Consider the following 24,463-nt stretch of genomic DNA (forward strand, 5'->3'; position numbering starts at 1 on the left):
AAAAACAGTACCCAGAAGTACAGCACTGTAAGCATTAAAATTGACACTTACAGAAGACTCAGTTTCTCCATATCTACCTCATATTTCTAAATGTATATCATAAGTACAAAAAGCAGAACATTCATTATACATGTTAAATGGTTTATTTTTGCTGTTCTCAGAATGTATCAAATTTCACTTAAATCAGTGACTTGAAGGTATTCATCATGTAACAGCGGGGAAAAAAAAACACAATCAAAATGATTGTGTTTAAAAAACCCATACAACCTAAGAAATCTGAATTCAAAACTCCTTAAAATTAACTTACTTTCAATGACGTCGAAGGATCTCCTATGAACAGCGTCCACTCTGTTGTGCTATAAATATTTTCACTTTCTGAAAGAAAACCTCCATCGATTCGAAAAATATGTTACATACAAGAAAAGACTTCTCTCAATCTATCACATGTTTCCACTAGGCCAAATCATGTTGCCGCGATTCGCAACTCTTGTAATTCTTCCAATCAAATCCCGACATTTTCTATTTTCGCAACTTTCAAAAAGAATACATTTAAGATTATTTTCACAATCCTGGACTACTAATATCTTACCCTTCTTTGTCACTCATGTTCTCCTTTTCCTATGACACTGATACTGCTTACTATGAAGCAGACTTACTTGCATCAGGTTTATATATTTGGATTTTTAAATTGACATTATAATTAAAAGTTTCGGACCAATAATCTAGACAGCATTGCAGACTTACATTCCCTCTACTTCATGAACCTTTTGCAATTCTTCACAGGAAATCCCGAGATTCTTTCATTAAAATTTTGGTTTTAAAAACACCAGGTAAGAATTTTTAAGGTCAACGGCAATTTTTTTTTGAAAGTTACAACGGAATCATTGCAGAATGACCAGCCGTTTCGAGACTTTAAATAAGCTGTATAATGTCCTGATGTTGTTGAAGGACCATCGTGATAGATAATTGCTACAGTTACAAAAGTCCTTCCTGATATTGAAAGCTGAGAAGCCACAACATTTTTTATTAAAGTTGACAATTTTGATCCATCAGGCCTACATCGTTGGATCATTAAAATGACATACTGTCCATATCTACGTATAAATAATGTTGACATCATATCAGATTTACATTGGCTACACTCCATGTTGTGATCCGCTGCATTTACTAGCTTATTTAAGGAGACTGATTTACTGTCTGACAAAGTTAAATATATATATCTTTCTGAGTCTACACTAGTAGTACTTGATACCCTACAATTCTCGCAGTCATGCTGCCATTGATAAGAAAGCCCAAACAGGTGATCTACATCTACACCCTCATCTTGCAATACATCAAGCATATACATTAAAAACTCCTGACAATCTTGCTGATTATTTTCAGAGAAGTCTGTTTGACCTGAACATTCATCTAACAGATAACGAACTTCAGACACACTTTCTACTTTTGTTCGATCAGTGCTACATTTCTCGAAAACAGAATTCAACAAACAGCATAAAATTTGTTCTGAATTCAACAGAATCTGTTCTTTTAAACTCTCTAGTGAAAAGAGAACATTAACCACTACATTTGCATAGCAGTTGACACCAGAACTGTTTTCAAATTGAAAACCGACAACATCTTCAACAGAATCCACTTTCTTTCTGCTAACAATTTTCGGTTCATTGACTTTTAGTCTTTTTGCAACAACCTCCCTACTATTACTGATATTTCTACGTTTCTGGCCTACCACACGTTTCTCAAACAAAGGATATTGAGGCAAATGTGGCGCATACTCTCTTCTTAACCTATTGTATTCCTTAACACAATCTAGATGCGCACAAATGTTTGTGACATCACAGTCAATCAAGTACAATCCTGATAAAGTTCTAACTCGTGACAATGCCACATATGCCATACCCTCCTTGAACACAGAACTGCCAATATTCACCAATGCACTGTCTACACTTAAACCTTGCGATTTATGGATTGTTACCGCATATGCCAAGCAAACAGGAAACTGTTTACGGTGAACATATAAGTCTTTAACAAGCAAAAACGTAGCAGAACAACGACCAATTAGCTGTACTTCCTCAATGCCATCAAATTTAATTTTTAAAAATTCTATTCCATCTCTATTTCTGTACTTCTCAAAATCAACAACATTACCCATTGATCCATTTACCAGACCTCTTTCAACATGTAAATTCCTTCTCAAAATGATTCGGCAATTTAAACACACATTCAAAGTCTTTTCAAAACCCGCTGTTTTAGATATAGTCTTCTCTAATGAATCCAATTTTGATTTCAAATTCTCTGACAAAATAATTGTTGATCCCATATGCTCTATTTTGTCAATAGCTTCAAGTTTCACAATCTCTTGCTTTTCTAAATTCAACATTTTGTTGTTGAAGATGGCACATTCTGCAAGAGTTGGCATCAAACATATTCCGGATTTCTTCTCAGTAATTTTCTGAAAAATATTCTCAGCCACAATCTCTTGTTCGGGATATAAATTTGAAAGTAATCGTGCATTTAAAGCTTCTTTTCCATGCTCGGTCACTTTTCCAATTCTAATATCTTGTAGAATATTCTTGTAATCTTCATCTTTTGCCTGACACATATTTTCATGCAGTTCAGCATAATTGAAGTTTAACCATATATTGACGTTGCCAATGCTCCCTAGGCACTTCCTGGTATCTTCATGCGTGAGTATTTTGAACACAGGTTGTCCTTTTACTGGTGTCAGCTGCAGAAGATCTCCGAAAACAATGATGTGTTTGCCACCAAATAACACATCATATTCAGTTTTAAGTACTTCTTGCATTCTCAAATGCACAAAGGCAAGCATGACATTGGAAACCATGCTTACTTCGTCAATGATAAGTAGTTTCATTTTCCTCAAGACTCTTGAAACTTCACAGCAAGCATCCCCAGATAACTTGTGGTATTGTAATTTGTTGTCATGCTCCACCGGCAGCATCAGTAGACGATGCAAAGTAATACCTTTAATGTTATGTGCTGCAAGTCCAGTAGGAGCGGTGACAACACAAGACAGCGATGACTCAGTCCTTTCCTGCAGATAGCATGAAATTGCTTTAATGAGGAAACTTTTTCCAGTTCCCGCTTCTCCACTCACATACAGTCGGACAGGCTTCAACGATGTACATGAGCACTCTTTCTTCTCATGACTTAATCCATGCTCAACTTGCTTGGTAACTTCATCATATATTTTCCTCTGCTCAACGTTGAGTTGTTTTTCCAAGTCTTCTAAGTTACCTGAATCCTCCTGAGCATGAGCCATGGCTCTTTCCACTTCATTCATAGCAGTGGCAGCTTCATTTTCGATAATAGGTCCTCCAAGTGGATCTTGACTCAATGAAACAGAACTCTGACTGTCCTGAGAACTGTCTCTGGCAATCTCGGCTGCAATCGTTGCTTCCTGCTCAATTTCCAAAGTTAGCATTTCTTGATATTTGGGAAAAGCAGGACATTCTATGGTCTCCTTAGCAGCAGTGAAAGAGTCTTCATAACAGAGGAAATCTCCAAGCAGTTCCTCTTCTGCACGCCAAGGCTTGAAAAGTTGCAAAAGTGCTAAATAGAAAAACTCCTTTTTTTCTGGAGATTCGCCACTCAATTTTCGATGGTTTACTAATTGGCATTTTCTTTGCTTGACCAGGCATCCCTCACTTCCAATTACAGCATACACTCCTTTCTCAATATCTTCTTTGATGTTCCTCTTGAATATATAATTTTGTAGAACCTCATATAGACAAACATTCTCAAGGTGACTGCTTCGATTTGGATAATATGTATCCAACATGTTGGTCTTCAAAATGTCGGTACTGTTTGGTTCCTTTTCTGCCAAATATTCAATTTCCCGGACAGGTTTTAGAACCCGATTTCGCGTTGCAGCAAGACCAAGACTCGCCCAAACAATACTCCTGGATTTGGCATAGAGACTTGCTGAAGACAATCGATCTGAACATTCGTAAGCTCCGATTTCTCGATGCGACAACATCTTCAGACTGAAACTGTACAACTTCTTGCTGAGGCTCTTTTCATGGGAAATGTCCTCCCACATATCCTTCAGTTCTGTCTTTTCTTTTTTGGTGATGTAAGATGTCACATACCAAGCCACAGCCATACAGTTGTCACCCACAAACTGTATATCCATGTTCGCATTCCACATGGACAAAATCACTGGGTTGTAGTCGTTGATGTACTTGGACTCTTCGTTCCTTTTCAAATTGTATGTATTTTTGGGTGATTTCCTCGTCACATTATGTCGCAGTGAAGACATCAAACTGTTCACTTTTCCTTTAGAAATCACCGGTCGTGGAAAGTTGAAACGACATTTGGTGTAGAACTTGTCCTTGTTTCTGAATTTACGACGACAGTACTTTCCACAACGATGGCTTTGGAAACGTAGAACTTGTTCTCTTAGGCTTTTCTTCTCCGTTGCGTTTGGAACAGCACACGTAGAATACTGTTCTAAGAAATTCATCACTAAGTCATCCGGATCTGTTCCAAATTTAGGTGCATCCTTGATCCACAACAACATATGTATATGAGGAGCACCTCTTGCTTGGTACTCCTTTCTCCAGAAGAAATCCAACACCTCTCCAAGAGGTGGATTCTTCTTATTTGTGATGAAAGACATCATAGCTTCAAATCTATGATTGAAGTACCTGCATACATTCACAGGATCCAAAGAACACAGTTCTCCAGGTGTCTTGAATTCAATGTTTTCAATATTTCCATTTGCCTCTCGTAGAAATTCGAGTAAGTCTTCCCAGCCATACTCGGCACAGCTCAGAGTGAGGAACCATGTCGGAGTTCCTAAGTTCCTCAGCATACATTTTAAATCACCATGACGACGGTACCAGTACTCATTAGTACCACGCTGACACGCCATGAGATTAATTAAGTGAGAATCCAAAATACTGTCTTGGACATTGACTTTATGCATAAAGTCCCTTGCCGAGATATTTCGCATCTGTATACCACTTTTTAAGATGTGGTTCACTGCATATGACAGTCCAGACAGATCGCTTTCAAACAGGAGATGAAACAAATAGGGAATGCATTGTCGAAACCTAGCATCTTCTGCATACAATCGTAAAGTCCGGTATTCTGAAGCAGGAATTTGAACAGGTCGCTCATCATATCGTCCTCCTCGACCTGTGGGAAATAGCTGTGGGAAACACCGAGCTTCCAAACTTTCCTCCCAAACACTAATGGGACTCCCTTTGGCTTGTTTCATCTGAAACACCTCAATAGCATTCCCCATGACTTCCTTGGAATGCAAAGGATGAACACTATAATGTTCATATATTTCTTCACTTTTAGAGGCCTCTACTTTCTCAATTTGGCCAGCACACAAATCGCTGTCCTCTTCTTCACTTACTTCCTCTTCTGCAACATATACATTCTTATAGTACTTATTATTTTTCTTCAAATACACTGTTGCCTTTTTGACTTTCCTAACATCCACTAAATCTTGCCATATTTTCTTATTCTTTGTCGGAACACCATTAACCAAGATAACCAGAGGTTCCTCTTCCACTTTTTCTACTCCAATTGTGTTAATGTTTTTGTTCAAATCTAGAGGCAAATAAACAACTCTTCCCTTTAATCCTCTCTGTAAATCTGCTGGAGGCAACTTCCCTGTCTTTGGCTCCATTCTTACAGTAGCCTGAAAGGGATGGATACTTTGAATCAAAATAGATTCATAAGTATTTAAATCCTTCAATTCAGAAGGAATCTCAACCAATTCCAGATTATTATGAACTGCCCTAGCAGGCATCTGGTTTTGGTTTAATTTATTACAACAATAAGTACACACACGTTGATCCGATCCCAAATCAAAATAATTTTCTACCATCAAGTATGTGGCAAAATCCTTCCATTCACTATTATTTTCCCTTTCACTTTTTGCATATAAATCCACTACCTTAGTCTGATTCTTATAATAAGTGCGTCGACAACATACACAAGTGAAATTAGGCCTCTCACTTGATTTGATCTGAAACGTAGCAATTTCCTTCTGAAAATTATCTGTACTAGAAACCTGTACATTATCTTCAACATTACCCTCTACTTCAGGGTCAATTTGAACATTCTCATCTTTACTACTAAAGTAACAAAACTCAATTTCTTCACAAATATTCTTCACATCTATTTCAGAACCATGCAAAAGAGCAGCACATAATTGTTTAAGCATAATTGCTGGACTCTTAGCATAATACAACATTCTCACTAATTTTCTCACTTTATTATGATGCACTGCTAGCATCCTGAAATGATGAAAAAACACTCTGGCATACTCTCCTGGAAAGACAAGCCAGTGAATGACCACGCAAACCTGTCATTTGTCTCACTCTGCAAGGATCTAAATCTTGCAACAACTTCATTTTCTGCTTCAAACTTTTCTTATTAAATGTCCGTATAAAATCACAAAGCAAATTGATGGAAACCTGTCGCACACTGCAAATAGAACTACACTTCCAAATGTACACAGGACCCTTAGGACGTCTTCCTAAAACCTCATCACTTACCGCCTCTTCTGTCTCTGTTGTCACAAGTTTTTCTTTTTCAACTGGACAACCATCCTTCACTTCATAAGCTCGACCACTGGTGTCAACTGCAAACACCAAATCATTATCCTGAAAATAACTCTCCTCATTAAAAAATGCCTCAGAACTTGAACTATGCGTCCATTCTCCGGAAAAAACTTCACAAAAGTTACTACGATTTACTACTCTCTTCCATCTACTGTTTGTTTTGAAATCAGAAATTACCTTGCTTAGTTTCCTAATTCTATTGATTACCAAAATAAACAACTTTCGCTTAATTTCAAAAGCATGATCAATAATTTTCTCTACATTTTTCTTCTTCTTATAAAATGCCACTTTCTGTTTGCATTTCTTAATATTTTTTAATAAATTAACTATTATCCGGTTACGGAACATTCGTTTTCGAATGTCCCTAAACTGTTCTTTCCTTCTACTATCATGCACAGAGTTATCTCTTCCTCTACCAGTAACATTTTTGATGGGTCTTTCCTTTCCATTTAAATTACTCTTCTTTTTCTGAACTGAAACATTTTTGCGATAAATACTTTTTTTACTAAAAATATTTTTTAAGAATGATTTTGTGCTCTTACCCGGAGCTTTCTTGGTGTTTTGATAAGTATTTGGGGAAGAGGACTGCTGCAATAAAACATCATCCTGCTGTCTTTGACGTTTTCTAGCCTTTCTAATTCTATTTTTCGTAGGCATTTTTCAAAATAGGAAAAAATCTGCAGTTGAATCTGTGGAAAAATATAATAAAAAATGTTAATAACCACTATTACCAAACAGTAAATGAATAACAGTCATCAAAAACTTAATGCCCTACTTACTATTTAACATAGCAAATCTTTTGCACCAGCACTGCATCACAAAAATGACACACAGTGCTACAAAACATGCATACAACAATCATAAATCTCTCCCTAATATTTTAAATGATTAATTCAGGATGACGATAAGGTGTGGCCTATCTAAAGGTTTGTTTAGGCCCAGATCTTTGGACTGGGGTGAATGTGTGCAGGGCCGGACTGGCTACCGGGCAGTTTGGAATGCTGCTGAGCTGGGGACTGATTTCGCTGATGGGGGCCTGCGTGTACTAAACAAAATTCGTTTTGCTTTCATTATTTCGAAAGCACACGCAGGTTTCCATGAACGAAATCAGCCCCCACCGCTGTGAAATGAGCCCCCAGCTCGGCAGCATTCCAAACTGCCCGGTAGTCAGTCCGGCCCTGAATATCGCTGAAAAGTCAGCGATATTCATGCATTATCCAGCAAATGCTCTTAGCCATATTATCCACCTCCCATTGGATAACATGGCTAAGAACTGCTCGCAAATGCGAAAAAAAACGGCCGCAATGCATGAATATCGCTGAAAAGTCAGCGATATTCATGCATTATCCAGCAAATGCTCTTAGCCATGTTATCCACCTCCCATTAAATAACATGACTAAGAACTGCTCAGGGCACCATGAGGAACGCTTTCCATTTAAAAAGGAAAAAATAACATCATAGAAAAGAATCGTTTTTAAACACAGCATATAAATCAATTGTATACCTGCATTCAAGAGGAAATGACTGAAAATGTCCTTGAGACACATGAAAGCGTTTTCTGGAATGCCCTAGCACCATTTTTTCGACATTATTAACATGGCTATGTAACTCCCATAATCAAAATCTAAATTTGCCAAGCGCAGGTGGGAGCGTATTTACAAGACACTTGCCCCATGAGGAATGCTTTCCATTTAAAAAGGAAAAAATAACATCAAAGACACTCAAATGCCTTATAAATATGACCCAAAACAACCTATGAAGCTCTAGCAGTACATATCCAGAAATGTAATTGATTTCAAAAATGGTTTTTAAAAACAACATATCTGTTTCAGCTTACATAAAAGACCATGGAATGGGCTTCATATACAACAATAACTTGTATTACTGTATTCCAGAATGCTACACCGAATATGCAATTACAATTTCTCAAAGTAACAAAATCTATTTCTATATCACTACAGACAAAGCCACAGTTTAAAAACACAGCTTTCTTCATCATTTTCTCCTTAATTCATACTATTCTCTATCTAAAATAAATAAATCTTTTCTCACCTTAGCAAATACTTTTTGAGTTTTGAAAACAGTCTCAGAAATACACCAAATTGTCTTCAGCAGAAGAAAAAGGATGCACTCCAGAGTCTGCAGCTATTGAAAGCACAGAAATACAGATATTCATTTGACATATCTCTCATATTAGCCAATCATAACTCTTCCCTCACTTTTTTCAAATCAAAACCCTTCCCCCCTCTGCCCTCTCTGCCTTTTTTCCATAGCAACGACCTCCTGGAAGACCTCTCATGTTTGCAAATTCACACAACAATGTTTCAATTGAACTCTGAACTCTCAGTGCACCTGCGTATCCAGTGCAATCTTTCATTAAAAGTTTCTTCCTTGACCATTCAAATTACATCTTTCAAAGAACACATCCATGCACCCTAACTTTCTGTTTTCAGAAATGGAAATGCACCAATCACTGCTAATGAATCATTAGCATTGGAAATCCACAGTTTTTTTTCTTTACAAACTCCTACTGTTTCAACTGCCCTTTCATTACCACACTTCATCTGACTGCAGCCCAACCTTCTCCCACCATGTTTAACGTCTGGATTGTTGGACATAGTTACATCCACTGGGCTCAAAGGTATGCTGAGAACAGAAATTTACACAACCTCAATTTACAAGATGTGGAAATTAAGTGGTTGGGCCAAAGAGGATTAAAATGTCACCAATTGATACCAATGGTGAAAACCTTTATGCATTTGCCAAAACCTGACCTGTTAATAGTGCACTGTGGAGGTAATGATTTGGGCACTTTGACAGGGGTAGGTCTGGAAATGCTTTTAAAGGACACCTTTGAGCAATTAATGGCACTTTTTCCTCAAACTGCCTTGGTATATTCCAATATATGCCAAAGACAGAAATGGAGGTGGTCCAACCAATTTTCTCCACAAATTGAGAAAGCGAGGAAGCATGTAAACAAATCTGTTTCAGCTTTCATGAGAGACCATGGAATGGGCTCCCTATACAACAATAACTTGCGTTACTACATGCAAGATATCTACAGAGGAGATGGAGTTCACTTCTCAGATGAGGGCAACAGAATTTTCATTCTGAATTTAAGACTGTGCATTGGTACCTACTTATAAGTACCTAAATGTACCATAAACCCAAAAGCTCTTCTCAGAGCTACCCTTCATCTGATCACTCACAATTATTACTTTTTTCTAACTTTTTTCACTAATTTTCCACAAATTACGCTCCCCGGGGCGCTACCCGGTTCGCTAACCGAAAGCTAACCTCGCGGAATTTTTTTTTAAAATGTTTTTTTTCCGCACATATAAGCCTCCTCAGCCACCCTCGGAAAACCTAGGGGGTCAAGATAAGTCTACCATGACCCCTTCTACCCATTCTAAACATTATTTGCCCTCCATCTTGTATCTTAAACCGACCAAAACACAAAATGGTGGACTCCCGTGACGCTTAAGGTTCGCTAACCGCGCCGCTTTCCATAAAGCGGTCCTAAAAAAAGGTGGGAAAGTAATTTACAGAAAAACGACTAGAGACACTCTCACCAAATATAGATTAGCTCATACTACATAACAATCCCTTTCATTCTCACAAATTTGATTGAAATTTCATTCAGCCATTTAGCCTGTAGACCTATCTAAATACCCTGAGGTAAATTACTTCACAAAACACATCTAAAGTATTGGAATTGACAACCAATGAAAATTTTACTTTCATTTTCAATTTTTATTAGCTGACATTTGATTGGTTATATACCTGAATATATATAAAGGAAGAGAAGGAAACACAGCCATTTTCACTGCTACTTCCTGAACTACATTTCAAGAGCCTTTTCACCTCCCTGTAAAGTAAATTGATAATTTGTAAGTGGCACTTTAAATTAATTTGTAAAAACGTTTTTTGATAATTATTTACTGTCCCCCTGCTATAGTTATAGATACAGATAAGCTCCTCTGTTATATTTATTGATTGACTTACACTTCTCTGCTATAATTATGAATTTACTTACTTTAACTTCACTGTTAAAAAAACAGAACTACATGTCTGAACTTAAACCCAACAGTGCCCTAACTCTTCTAATATAATTATTTTTTTATGCAATTTACAGCAAAAAAATGGAAGGGGAGCACGAAAAAATCAATGTTTCCTTCGACATTACAACAGAAGAGATTTTAACTGAAGAAAATTTGGATGAAGATTTTATGGATGAATCTTTTGATGAACAATTTATTGAAAGCTTACAAAACATAGAAACATGCATGTTTGAGGAGATTCCAGATGATGTAATGCTGGAAGTTTTAATAAACTATGAAAATTCTGACCCATACATTTTTTTATAATCAAACTAAATAAATAAATTAAAAAAAAAACGAACAAAAACAACATATAATTAACATACAGTATTAGAAAAGTCTATCATTCTTTTATCCTTATAGTACGCTGCCCAGAACGCTTTCCGGTTCGCGAACTTGGCGCTTATCACGCAAAAAAAAAAAAAAAATTGTTTTTTTTTTACCCTCCTGGGCCCTTTTAAAACCTCCACATAAAACCTAGAGGGTCAACGAGGATCTACTATGCCCCCTTATGGTAATTTCCCCCTTTGTTTTGGCCTCCTCTTGTCTCTCGATCCTACCGAGAGACAAGATGGCGGCCGCTCCGGACTGTTTAGAATGTTGACAGACACCGGAGGGCCAATCAGCTTCGCATCGCAAAGTTCCGATACGCGAAAAGTTCGCTAACCGGATCGCTGCCCGGAGCGCTGTTACAGATATATATCTTGATTTAAACGTTAATTTCTCAAACTCCACTAAAGCACATATATTGAGACCTAGCAAAGGCACATCGGGCTAACAGTCCCTACAATTTTGCCAAGTTTCGTGGAAATCCATTCAGCCGTTCGGGCTAAAAGTGAGTCCAACCGCCCTATGGAAATTAACATGGGAAAAACGTGTTTTGGGACCCCCCTTTTTTCTCGGCCCCCCCTTGACGACCCCCCCCCAAATTTCCAGGAGCTGCTCAGAAACAAAATGTGCCATTTTCCTGAAAATTTCAGCCGATTCCGTCCACAAACGCAAAAGTTATTAGACATAGAATTTTCAGAAATCCCATAGGGAAAAAATCCTAACTATATATACCTACTGGCGACCGCCAGTAGGTAATATATATATATATATATATATATATATATATATATATATATATATGTCCAGACCCAGAGCGTGGCGCTGATTCCTGTGATGTGCAACTGGCAAGCACATAAAGTTTATCACGAAACCTTCCTCCAAACAAGAACGAAGCAGGACGCAGAGGGGAACAGGTGAGACAGGCTTTATTATTCAGAACAAAGCTGGGGTTTCGTGATTTCCTGCTGCCTAGAAGTAACCTTCGCTAGTTACTTCTAGGCAGCAGGAAATCACGAACTAACAGGATTGCATCGGGTGCTGGGCACTGAAGAAGGCTCACCTTGCCGAAATGCATTTGCCGCCACCCCATCTTTGTTCTGAATACAATGACTATCACGGTCCCGACAGGCAGGCTTTATCTGACCGCCTGTCACACCTCCCTGTAGTCCAAGAATGGCTTTGGTGCCTGTCAGGCATCGCCATCAGGATTACAATATCCCTTTCTGCCGGTCGTTCTGCGGAGGTCAAACCACTGCAAAACAGCATGCGGAAACGGTTTTTAGGGCCCCTAGCCGGCCCCCCAACCCCCTTGGCCAGGGACATAGGCTCTGGGGAACTCCTGTGGTGCCCCCTTACATATTCCTACACCATGTGCTAGGCACCACATGGTGCCTGCCATGTAGTGCAGGGATATGTGAGGGGTGTGTGTTTTGTTTTGCGGTGGCTGCTGCAGAGTGCAGCACCCGCCACAATACACAAGATGGGCAATGCGAACCCCACGGTAGTGATCGCATCCTTATTTGCCCTGTGGGACCGCTGTCCTGTAGGCGTGGTCCCAAATACGATTGGTTGGCGGACAGACAAAGGTTTGTGCGCTATCCTATTGACCCCCTATATTCTTGTCAATGATATTTCTACGTCACAGTATTTGTGTCAGTATATTTAATTTAGGATATGCGTGTCTCCCAATAATCTATATTTTGTCCAAACACCATTATAACAATGAAAAAAAGAAACCTTATTGACATCATACCCATTTTTGTCACATAAACATCAGAAACCAATACAACGCATGCCACACCATCGAAAATCTAAAATGACACTACTTTACTGTCTGATCTAATACAGTTATGGACATTTGCTTCACACTTTCTGCAGCCTGTATGTACTGATCATCTACTCTATTTTTGTTAACATACATATAAGCTCATTTTCAACTTTTTGCATGCACATTTCAATTATCAGCGTATTAATATATGTATATATATGTAATATTTTTTGGAAGAGGAATTAGCAGTGTTTGTTTCTTCATACTTTTTGAATTCTTGCTGTTAAACACATTTCAACCAAAAAGGGGGAATGGACACCATTCTGGAAATATTGATTCAAATAAATGAATTCCAACATACAAGAAAATTCAGTTGTTAATCTTTAAGTCACACATTTTGCAATTTCGCAGATTAGTAATATCTTTCAGTCAGGAGGATTAAGGTATAAAAGACCACATTCTTTAAATAGGTGAGCAGGTTTTTAGACATGCTGATTACAATTGCTACCACTATCTCTAATGTGATTTTGTGTACTTCTACTCTGTTTCTTAAAAAAATAGTTTTGTGTGCTCAAATTGCACCCTGGGCTCTAACGGAAAGACGTCGGGTGGCAGCTCGGCATATCACTTCTGGGTGAGTGGCCAAGATGAGAGAGCTCATTGTAGTGTATTTTCTCATTAATAAATACTCATTAATAAAAATATTGTCTCCGTATTTTCAGCCTGGGAGGCCCTTAATGCCACAGTCAAGCAAGAGAGCGCACCTGGCAAATAGCAAGATTGCAATTAGCGAGAGACAATGCTATAAAAGCTAGCAAGTGGAGAGCTGTCATGGAGGTCCATGAGGATCAAGTAGCAAGGGCAAAGCAAAATCTCAGGGATTTATTTACACTTGAGGAAATAAAGAACTCCAATGCAGCAACTTTATAAAGAAAATCAACATGTATGGAAGTTTTTAGCCTGGTCCACTCGAATAAAGAATGAAAAAGCTACAATCAATCACATTTAGAACTTGGCTACCACTAAAATAGTACAATCTCAAGGGGTAGAGGGGGAAGGTAATAGGTAAGGCAGCCCCCCACTCATACAGTATTCAAACAAACGAGGCCTCACCTATATGAAAGTGCATCCATATATATGACCGAGAGACAGGGACTGATTATCAATATAACTTCCAAGGTTGTGTCAAATAACACTAATCCTTAGGTCAAGATGCGTACAAATTCAATATAAAATCACACAGGTCCACATACAACTCACCCAAGAAAAGGTGAGAAAAATAGAGAGAGTACCTCACGGTAGCACCACCCGAGGGGGTTCCCAGCTAGCAATTACCGGTATACCCACTTCTCATCATTGGCCACTCTCTCTATATGAAAAGACAGAAGTGCACTAGATAAAGTAATCGTGCAAACGTGAGAATAGTGGTGAAGACACAAATAGTGACAAACATATAAAGAATGATACCAAGATGTTGTGTACATAAACAAACAAACAGACCCCTGACCAACCCCAAAAAAGGTTATGTGTAGCAGGGCTTTGCTTGCTTTTCGTTATTTATTCTGTTGCAGCAAACCCCCCAAATTAAAAATGGTTACTTATATACCATAATGAATTATATCCTCAAGCCGACATGTTTCATCGCTCCAAATTTCAGCGATTTCATCAGGGCATAAGAGGGGTTATCTATTCTCAGTCTTTTCAGAAGAATCTGGACCTGTGTGAAAAATAAAACAAGAACGCTAAAAGAGCCGTTCATGCCCCTCCAAATGGAGGCATACCCAATGCAGCACACAGTTAAGGCATATTTACCTTGAGGGTACTAACTCAGCGTATACCGGCACCACTCTGTAAGACACCGTGTCAAATTTTCACGTGTCCAGCAATGGCTGGAAATTGTCACAGCCACCTACACGTATAAAACAGATAGAGCATGAATTGGAGCATCACGTAATAAATAGCTAATGAAAGACTAGTAAGAAGTTGTTAGTGAAAGCTATAATCTACACCCACTCCATAGCGTTGCAACCCACTGCGCTAGTTAATGAATAGTCCGAAAAACTGCCATCTAGAGAACTCAACAGGAATCTACAAGGCTCAGAGATCCATCTCGAAGCATATACTGCAAAGACTGTGATGTTAACTGAGACCCCGATTAAAATGCACTGCTGTTTAGTTTCGTGGGTTATATAGATAAAACAATCACATGGCCCGCGGCAGTGTCTTAGTCCATATCTTTATTAGGACAAGTGTTCAATGTCCATGCATGCCACTTTCAAAGTGTGGACAGAGTCCCTCGGTCACGCACACATTCAATATCAACCATACTCTTACTGTTGCCGAGTACCTCCGGCGCTTCCGACGGTCCTCGCGCTGGAGCCATACGCGGAACTGGAAGTACCCGGAGGGAAACGCATCTCCGCCCACCACGTCGCACGGCGCGGCCATCTTGGAATGGGCTTTAGTTAATGTTCATATAGATTAGAACCGTCTCAATGTTACAACCTATTGGTTGTGACGCACACTGTACAACAGACATCGTGAATCCTGACTACCAATTCACTAACTATTTACACTCGTGGGTGCCCAGTGTGTATCTATTAGCTGGAGGGAGGGATCCCACTTTAAACCTACGCTATGTGCTGGGAGGTCTCACAGGATAAAAAGAGAGATGGTAAGGTTGTCCGTGACATTGGTTTAGATGTATGTCCCATCAGGAAACAAAACAGAGAGGAATTTATGCACAACAACTACCCAAAGCAGAATTTATGCACAACAACTAACAGGGTGGTCAGTGGCTAACCCTACGCGAAGCACCTTAATGTCTTATATTTTTACAGTCTGGGGGTGGCTGACGCACAGATCCTTGGAGATGCCATAGTGAACAGGTCGGTTCATAATAGAGCCCTATTATCGCCTGCTCACTTTGTTCCACTTAATATTTTCATTTAGCCCCTCCTGGTCCGCCTTCTCCAAAAATATCCATTTGGCTTCTTTTCTTGCCAAGATGTTTTTCAGATTGTGGGTTTCGCCCACCACTTTTTCTAGAACGGTCCATTTGAGATCCTTGGGATCATGTCCCAAGACGTTAAAATGTTGTACCAGGCGGGTGGTAAGTTTTTTCGCTCTGATAGTGCTCAGATGTCCCTGCACCCGTATTTTTTACTTTGCGGGTTGTGAGACCGATGTAATAAAGACCACAACTACACATCAGTCTGTAGATCACATGTGTCGTGTTACAGTTGCTGAACCGGTTAAGAAACCAGGTTCTGCCCACACGTAGAGATACGCTTTTTGTGGCTGATGTGAGCCCACAGACCGAGCAATTACCACATGGGTAATGTCCCGCCGGGATGGTGCTTGCCTGGACAGTACTCGGATATCGTGTGTGGACCAACTTATCTCGTAGGTTGGGGGCTCTTTTGAAAGCAAAGCGCGGAGTTGGCATCTTGTCTGCCGCAGTATCCAGTATAGACCAATGTTTTCTTATAATCTGTCTTATTTTAGTTCAAAGGGGATCAAAAGTTGTCACTACTGGAAGGCAAGTTTGTTTTTCTTTTACATTGCACTCCAACAGGGCTTCACGCGGCGTATTGAGAGCTCTCTTCTGTGCATGTTTGATCACTTTGACCGGATAGTCCCGTTGTTGAAGTTTGATGACTAGCTGAGAAGATTGCTCTAGAAATGTTTCAGTGGACGAGCAATTGCGCCGGTATCGCAAGAATTGTCCAACCGGTAGATTATCCCGGAGTGATCTGGGATGGAAAAAATGGTAGTGGAGGAGGGGGTTCCTATCCGTAGCCTTGTGGTGTACACTGGTCACCAACTTGGAATCCACTGCGATGATGTTGACATCAAGATATACCGCAGACGTGCTGCTGATGGTCCAGGTGAATCAGAGGCTGGTATCCACTTGGTTCAACCATTGTAAAAATGTGTTGAGCCCGTCCTCTGTACCTGTCCAGATACAGAGGACGTCGTCAATATAACGTCTCCACAATGAGATGTTTTCTCTGTATGGGTTGGACTGATGGAGGACCACATTCTTCTCAACCTGGCCCACATAAATGCAGGCCAGGCTGGGAGCAAATGTGGCCCCCACGGAAGTTCCAGAAGTCTGTAAATACAATTTCCCCCGGTACTCAAAGAAATTTTTTGTGAGTGCCAACTCAATGCATTGCATTACAAACGTCTGGGGTGTGTCATAGAACCACTCCATCGACCCCAGGGCCCGCACTGCTGCCACCAGCGTGGCGTCCTGAGGATGCTGGTATACAATGACTCTATGTCAATCGTAACCAGTAGTTGGTTCACAGGGTCAAAAGCTGTATCTTTCAAGATATTAAGAATGTCGGTGGTGTCTTGTACGTATGACTCCTGAGTAACCACCGCTTCCCTAAGAAAAAAGTCGGTGAACTGGGATAGAGGTTCAAGTATGGATTGAATCCCAGAAACAATGGGGCGACCTGGGGGAGGACATTGGGGCGTATGGATTTTGGGCAAAATGTAAAATGCCGGCACCCTTGGATTGATGTTAATGATAAAATCCGCCTCCTTAGAAGAAATAAATTTTTTCGAAACTGCCTCTGCCACCATCCTCTTGATGGTGTCAGCAAGCTCAGGAGTGGGGTAGTGCACTAAAGGGTGGTAGTTAGTGCGATCCCCCAGAAGTTTAAGGATTTCTGTCTCGTAGTCAATGGTGTTAAGTATGACTACGGTCCCGCCTTTATCGGCTGGCTTGATGGTAATAGCCGAATTTTTTTGTAAAGTTCCAACCGCTTGCCATTCTTCCTTCGTCATATTGTGGCCCAGGTTATATCCTGAATTCTTTTCAAGAGATTCTGGGCCATATGTAGGTAAATGGCATTTACCGAATCGTAAATACCGAATTTTACCGATTCGGTATTTACAATTCGGTAAATGCCATGTAGGTAATTATTCTGTAAATATTACCGAATCTGTAATATGCGGTAATTACCGAATCGGTATTTACCGATTCGGTAATTGCCATTGATTCCTATGGGCCTTGAGGCCCGTAGGAATCAATGGAATTGCCGAATCGGTAAATACCGATTCGGTAATTTTACCGATTTGTCAAGGGGGACAGGGTGTCACTTTGACACCCTGTAGCACCCCTGATTTTGGCTTGTTTGCAATGTGACACACATACATGCCCTTAGGGCACGTATGTGTGCCACATGGCACAGGTGTACATTCACAGATGTGCATGTACACAGAATTTCGTTATTTACCATGCCATTGTATTTCATGGTAAATAACGAATTTCTAAGGGCCTGTGGCACTGTTTCCAGTGCCACCTACATCCCAAAATTCCGATTCTGTACATTTACCGAATCGGTAATTTACCGATTCGGTAAAATTACCGATTCGGTAAATTTACAGAATCGGTAATTTTCAGGCCCCCTACATCTGGAATTACGAATACCAGTCGGTAACGGCCGAAATCGGCCGTTACCGACCGGTATTTTCCCACCTACATATGGCCCTCGATTTCTTGTATGACACGTTGTTCAAATACCGCCACTTCTGTACCTAGGAGCGAGGTGGGTGGACAGAAATTTGAAGGCCTACGTAAATTAGTGTAAAAAAGAAAGAGGGCCGTACTTTCTTTATCAGCAAAGAATTTATGTAGTTTTATCGTTCTCATCATCTCTGAGATTTCAGTCCTACATAAGAAAGGGTCGTGTCTAGGCGTGGGTACATACCCAAGGCCCTTATTTAAAACACTCCACTCGATAGATGTGAGTTCATAAGAGGACAGATTTACCACAATGTCATTGGTAATAGAGGATGATAAGTTGTTCTCTCTCACTAATTGCGGAAGGAGCTGGCCCTGCTCCGTGTGATGCGGGGTGAAAATGTTTGCCATGTCGGTTGTGTTCTCCCTCTGCCTTGTCCCTGTGGTTGACCTCTGCCCCCCCTGACCACCTCTTGAGGGGCTGGCCTAAAAAGACCTCAGTAGAGCCCCAAGATATTTGTCCGAAAATTTTCCTGGGCAAAATTGACCCTACTGTTTGTAGACACTGTTTGTTGGGCTGGACCCTCCTCGTCCTCACTGCTCGTATTGTCGAAACGCCAGTTATTTGTTGTACGTCTGTTTCCTCCCTGACTCCTTTGGCCTCCTCTTTGGGGGTACTGCCCACGTCTTATTTATTTATTTATTTATTGAATTTATAGAGCGCGCAATCACCTGACAGGCATCCTGGCTCAAGAGAAAGGGTAGGACGGTGATACCGAGGGATCAGAAATGACAATACCACAGGACACAACTGCTGAGACTAGGATATAGTGTGGGGAATAGCCATGTTTTCAGCCTCCTCCTGAACTGGAGGAGTTCACTGATTTGCCTGAGTTCCAGCGGAAGGGTATTCCACAACTTGGCTGCTGCAACTTCGAAGGACCTACCACCAGCTCTGACCTTCTTAAATCTTGGTACCCTCACCAGCTGTGCTTCAGCCGAACGCAACAGTCTGGTAGGAACATACTAGTCAAACTTGTTCTGCAGGGGAACCGGGCCAGCTCCATGCAAGGATTTAAACAATATACAGAGTGACTTAAACTGAATACGCTGCTTCACTGGCAGAAGATGAAGATCTCCTAGGCCAACCAAGCGCAAGTTTCGCCGCCGAAGACTGGACTCTTTGCAACCTATCCAAAAGAGTTCTAGGAGACTCGAGCAGGAGGGCATTGCAATAATCGAGCCTGCTGAGGATCGTGCTCTGAGTAATTAGCTTACGTGCGTCGGGGGGAGCAGATGGAGAATCTTGCGCAATGATCTGATGATGGACGACAGCAACCCACGGTTTTAGTCACTTGCACCTCCATGGTTAACTTGTCATCAACCATCACCCCCAAATTGCGCACGGTCTGTACAGGCTGGACCGCATTGGGGGTCTCCGATGGCCAGAAATTGGAGGGCAACGTCGGAGGGATCTTTTGCGTTGAGCAGTACAACACCTCCGTTTTTGAGGCGTTAAATTGCAGCGAATTTTCCCTCAGCCACACAGCCGTATCACGCAGGCAACTATGAAACTCCTCGACCGAAGTTGAATTCTCTCCTTCCAGGGAGAGAATCAGCTGAGTATCATCAGCATAGTTAACAATGTTGATGTTATATTGTTTAATTACCGCGATCAAGGGTTTCATGTAAGCGTTAAAGAGAATACCGCTGATAGCCGAGCCTTGAGGCACTCCATGCGAGACATTGGAGAATGCCGACTGAAACGGAGGAAGAGATACCGCTTGCTGTCTACCCATCAAAAATGACCCAAGCCATTTCAAAGCACAACCCATGACTCCCAGTTCATGCAGTCTATTTAGCAAGGTGAGATGATTTACCGTATCGAATGCGGCAGACAGGTCAAGCAGAACAACTTAGTCTGCACGCATCCAAAGATCATCCATTACCATCACCATGGCCGTTTCTGTGCCATGAGCAGGCCGAAAGCCGAATTGGACATCCTCCAACAACTTATGATGTTCCAAGTAGTTGGAGAGGGTACGCCTCACAGCTCGCTCCATAATTTTAGCTGGAAAGGGCAGCTGAGAGATAGGCCTATAGTTCATGGCACATTCAGGGTCCAGGGAGGGCTTTTTCAACAATAAATGTATGTGTCTTGTAAAGGCACTGCTGCCCTGAGGCGTCGTGGTGCTGTAGACCGCTGGGGAACCCGTCCTGGCTATCCCTGTGAGATGGTCCCCACTGGGTATCTCCAAGGTGAAACCAGGCATCCCCGGCGAATGTGGGGGGCCGTTGTAGAGATGAGGCAAGCTAATGCCCAGAGTTGCCGAGTGTGATCCCTGTTTATAGTAGGCACCGAGGCGAGAATTATGGAGTCTGCTGACCCTGGTCCACGACCCTGCCGCGTCGGGAATTGAACCCTGGTCTCGGGCCGTTCTTTGCTTCCGGGTCTGCAGCCTCTAACCAGTGAGCCACACCACCCCAATGGCGTTACCAGAGCTTGTTTCCATTGTATAGGGACCTGTCCTTCACTAAAGGACTGGTTACAGATCCGAAGAAGAGAGGGGAACAACTCGTCCTCGAATGCTTTCCATATTTTGCAAGGTAATGGATACAGTAAGGAGCCCGAGGATATAGCCATTGCAAGGCTACGGAACTCTTTCATATCAAGCATTGGAAAAACATCTAACTGAAAGTCCTTGCCTCTCTCGGCACTGGTTACAATGTTCGTTGGGTTGACTGCTACCTGGTCACCCACTTCTAAATTAGGCACCTATCCTTCTTCCTTACACCCCATGGTACTCTCTAATTCCTCAATAATTTTATTGACTTTCTCCTGAAAAAACCCCGCCAAATCATCACAAAGTGTCTGAGTGGGAGGGATTATGTTTTTAACACAGTCAGGGTTAGTCAAGTTATTGAGGATATTGAAAATGCTCCTTGTACTATTAGGGGCATTCAGTATCTGGTTCGCATAAAAATCTGCCTTCGCAGATTTAATCGTTTTCCTATAGATAGACAGCTTTGTTCTCCAAGAAGCTCTATCTCCGGCCTCATAGTGGTGCCTCCACACCCTCTCTGTGTGCTTACACTCGCTCTTTAGGTGCTTAAGGTTGTCATTAAACAAAGGGGCTGATGGTATACCCCTGTTATAGTGCTTTTTCAGAGGGGATAAACTATCCAGGACGGCTATAATTTCTCCACAGAGGGCTGAGTAATTTCCCTCCACATGCACCTCCGGGGAGAAGTCCTGTCCCTGAAACAGCTGCTTAGAGCCCTTCTTCCGCAGCAGTGCTTTCCAATCTCTACCAACGTACCCACCAACCTGATTACTACCACAATTAGCTTGAATGACATCATTAACATACAATTTGATCAATAAATGATCAGTCCAGTCCATAGGGAGAATCTCTCCCATAGAGAGATGATCTACCTCTGACAGAAGGTGTGAGTAGCCTCCGATACCCATTGAACCAGGCCCAAATCCTCACAGGAGTTAATGATGTTAGAAAAAGCGGAGTCCAATTTACCATTATACCACAGATTAAAGTCACCAAGGACCAATAATCTCCAATGGGTAGTGCTCATGTTCGTCAACATCTCCAGCAACGCCTGCTGTTGTTGCTGGTTGAGCGCCCCCGGCGGGGTATAGCAAATAATGCCTATTATGGTCTGACCCTGCAAGTTAGTAATCGAGAACCCCAGGCACTCAAAACCCAGCACTTCATCAATATCTAAATAGGCAAGCTTGAGCAAGTCCTTATAAATTAGAACCACCCCACCACCCCTACCACTCATTCTAGGTTTATGAAGAATTTTGTAGTTAGGGGGGCTTGCAAGGCCAGGATCGATCTTACACTCAGGGAGAGTCCAGGTCTCTGTCATAAACAGAATATCCAGGTCATGGGACTCAAGTACCATTTGAATTTCTATCTTGTGCTTCCCCAATGATCTTACATTTAGTAAACCACACAGAATTGTACCCTGTTTCAGAAACTCGGACTAGGGAGAGCAGAGTCCGCCAAACAAATCCCACCCTTGGTCTGACTCTCTAATTCAATGCGTTAAAGTTCCACCGAAGAATACTGGATAGACCTACAGGCAACAGTAGAGTTCCTACCAACCACTATCAAAGCGGCAGCATGGCTGGCGCTGAGCGCTGCCCTAGCGTGGACGGGCGCAGACGGGCAGGACTTAGGCGCGACTCCGGCTCGCCACCGTCGCTCCCGCTGCGAGCGTCCGCTGCGCGCTTGCGTCAGCATCTGTTTTTATCTGATTGGGCCAGGGCCTGGGGAAAAGACTAGACCGCTACCAGGCAACAATGGCAGCTCCGCTCGCACGGACGGACCTCGCCAGACTGGGACTGCGGGGAGCCAGATGAAACAGGCTCTCAGGACGCCAGCAGCACCGGGGGGGATTACCGTGGGCAGTAAAGTGCTATGTGCAATATAGAGCGGGTAAACTAAAAGCTAAAAAATACGAGCACACAATATTATAAAAATTGCTGTTAATCGCAATACAGTGTAATCCTTTAAAAAACGTGCTAGTAATAAGCAACAGAAAGCTCCTGCGGCTGTCCTTCAAACTCCACAATCTCCAATGCGTCTCTGATATGGTTGTGCCCTAACTTGCTCTACTGGTCTATCATAGTACTCGTCCTCAGTGTAGGGAAAGGCCAAAGAGTGGGTGTAACGGTCTTGTTTTTTTTAAGACCTTTAATCTTTTGGTTGACCATGTATGAGTAATGCCTCACTGAGGGGTGCATCAATATTACCTGATGCACTCCTCAGCACTGAAGGTACAGCGAGGGAAGAGTGGGAAAAATTAAGTTCCCTCAAGAAGCGCCAGATACGTGTGGCTCTGCATGGAGCGCTCATGACTGAATACCTTCGGGCAGGTGCCTCTCCCCCAAGTTTGATAGTTCGACTTGAGCCAAAAATCTTCCTTGAGGATAAGCAATTCCGGGTGGATTGGAGTTTCATTGCAAACAAATGCACCCGGGATTTGCTTATATTGATAATTAACACCGCAAAACGCCTCAGTGAGGCATTACTCAAGGAGATATTGGATTTGGAAGAGAGTCTCAATAACAATCAGGCACTAACTGATGCTAAAGACCAGCTAGCTCGTATACAGGGAGACTTAGCTGAGTATAAAACATACATGGTCAACCAAAAGATTAAAGGTCTTAAAAAAAACCTTGACCGTTACACCCACTCTTGGGCCTTTCCCTACACTGAGGACGAGTACTATGATAGACCAGTAGAGCAAGTTAGGGCACAACCATATCAGAGACGTGGGCAGTACCCCCAGAGAGGAGGCCCAAGGGGTCAGGGAGGAAACAGACGTACACCAAATAACTGGCGTTTCGACAATACGAGCAGTGAGGACGAGGAGGGTCCAGCCCGACAAACAGTGTCTACAAACAGTAGGGTCAATTTTGCCCCGGAAAATATATCGGACGAAGATCTTGGGGCTCTACTGAGGTCTTTTTATGGCCAGCCCCTGAGAGGTGGTCGGGGGGCAGAGGTCAACCACAGGGACAAAGCAGAGGGAGAACACAACTGACATGGCAAACATTTTCCCCCTGCATCACACAGAGCAGGGCCAGCCCCTTCCGCAATTAGGGAGAGAGAACAACTTATCATCCTCTATTACAATGACATTGTGGTAAATCTGTCCTCTTATGAACTCACATCTATCGAGTGGAGTGTTTTAAATAATAGGCTTGGGTATGTACCCAGGCCTAGACACGACCCTTTCTTATGTAGGACTGAAATCTCAGAGATGATGAGAAAGATAAAACTACGTAAATTCTTTGTTGATAAAGAAAGTACGCCCCTCTCTCTTTTTGTCACTAATTTACGTAGGCCTTCAAATTTCTGTCCACCCACCTTGCTCGTAATTCCAGAAGTGGCGGTAGGGAGACTCTAGGGGCGGGGGAATAGCTGTTATATACCGAACCGCATATAACTGCTCCTTCACGAAAGAAGATATCTGGGGTTGCGAATGCGCACGATTCAAGATCTCCATTTGCCCTCAATTCACCCTCTCTGGGCTTTATATCTACCGGCCACCAGGTCCCTCTGCCAGATTTATTGATGAACTCCTAGAAATATCCCACACTCTGGCAGTCTCATCTCCCAACTTCACCATACTGGGTGATCTTAACCTCCAC

This window comes from Lissotriton vulgaris, chromosome 6 (genome assembly GCF_964263255.1).
Source record: "Lissotriton vulgaris chromosome 6, aLisVul1.2, whole genome shotgun sequence".
NCBI lineage: Eukaryota > Metazoa > Chordata > Amphibia > Caudata > Salamandridae > Lissotriton > Lissotriton vulgaris.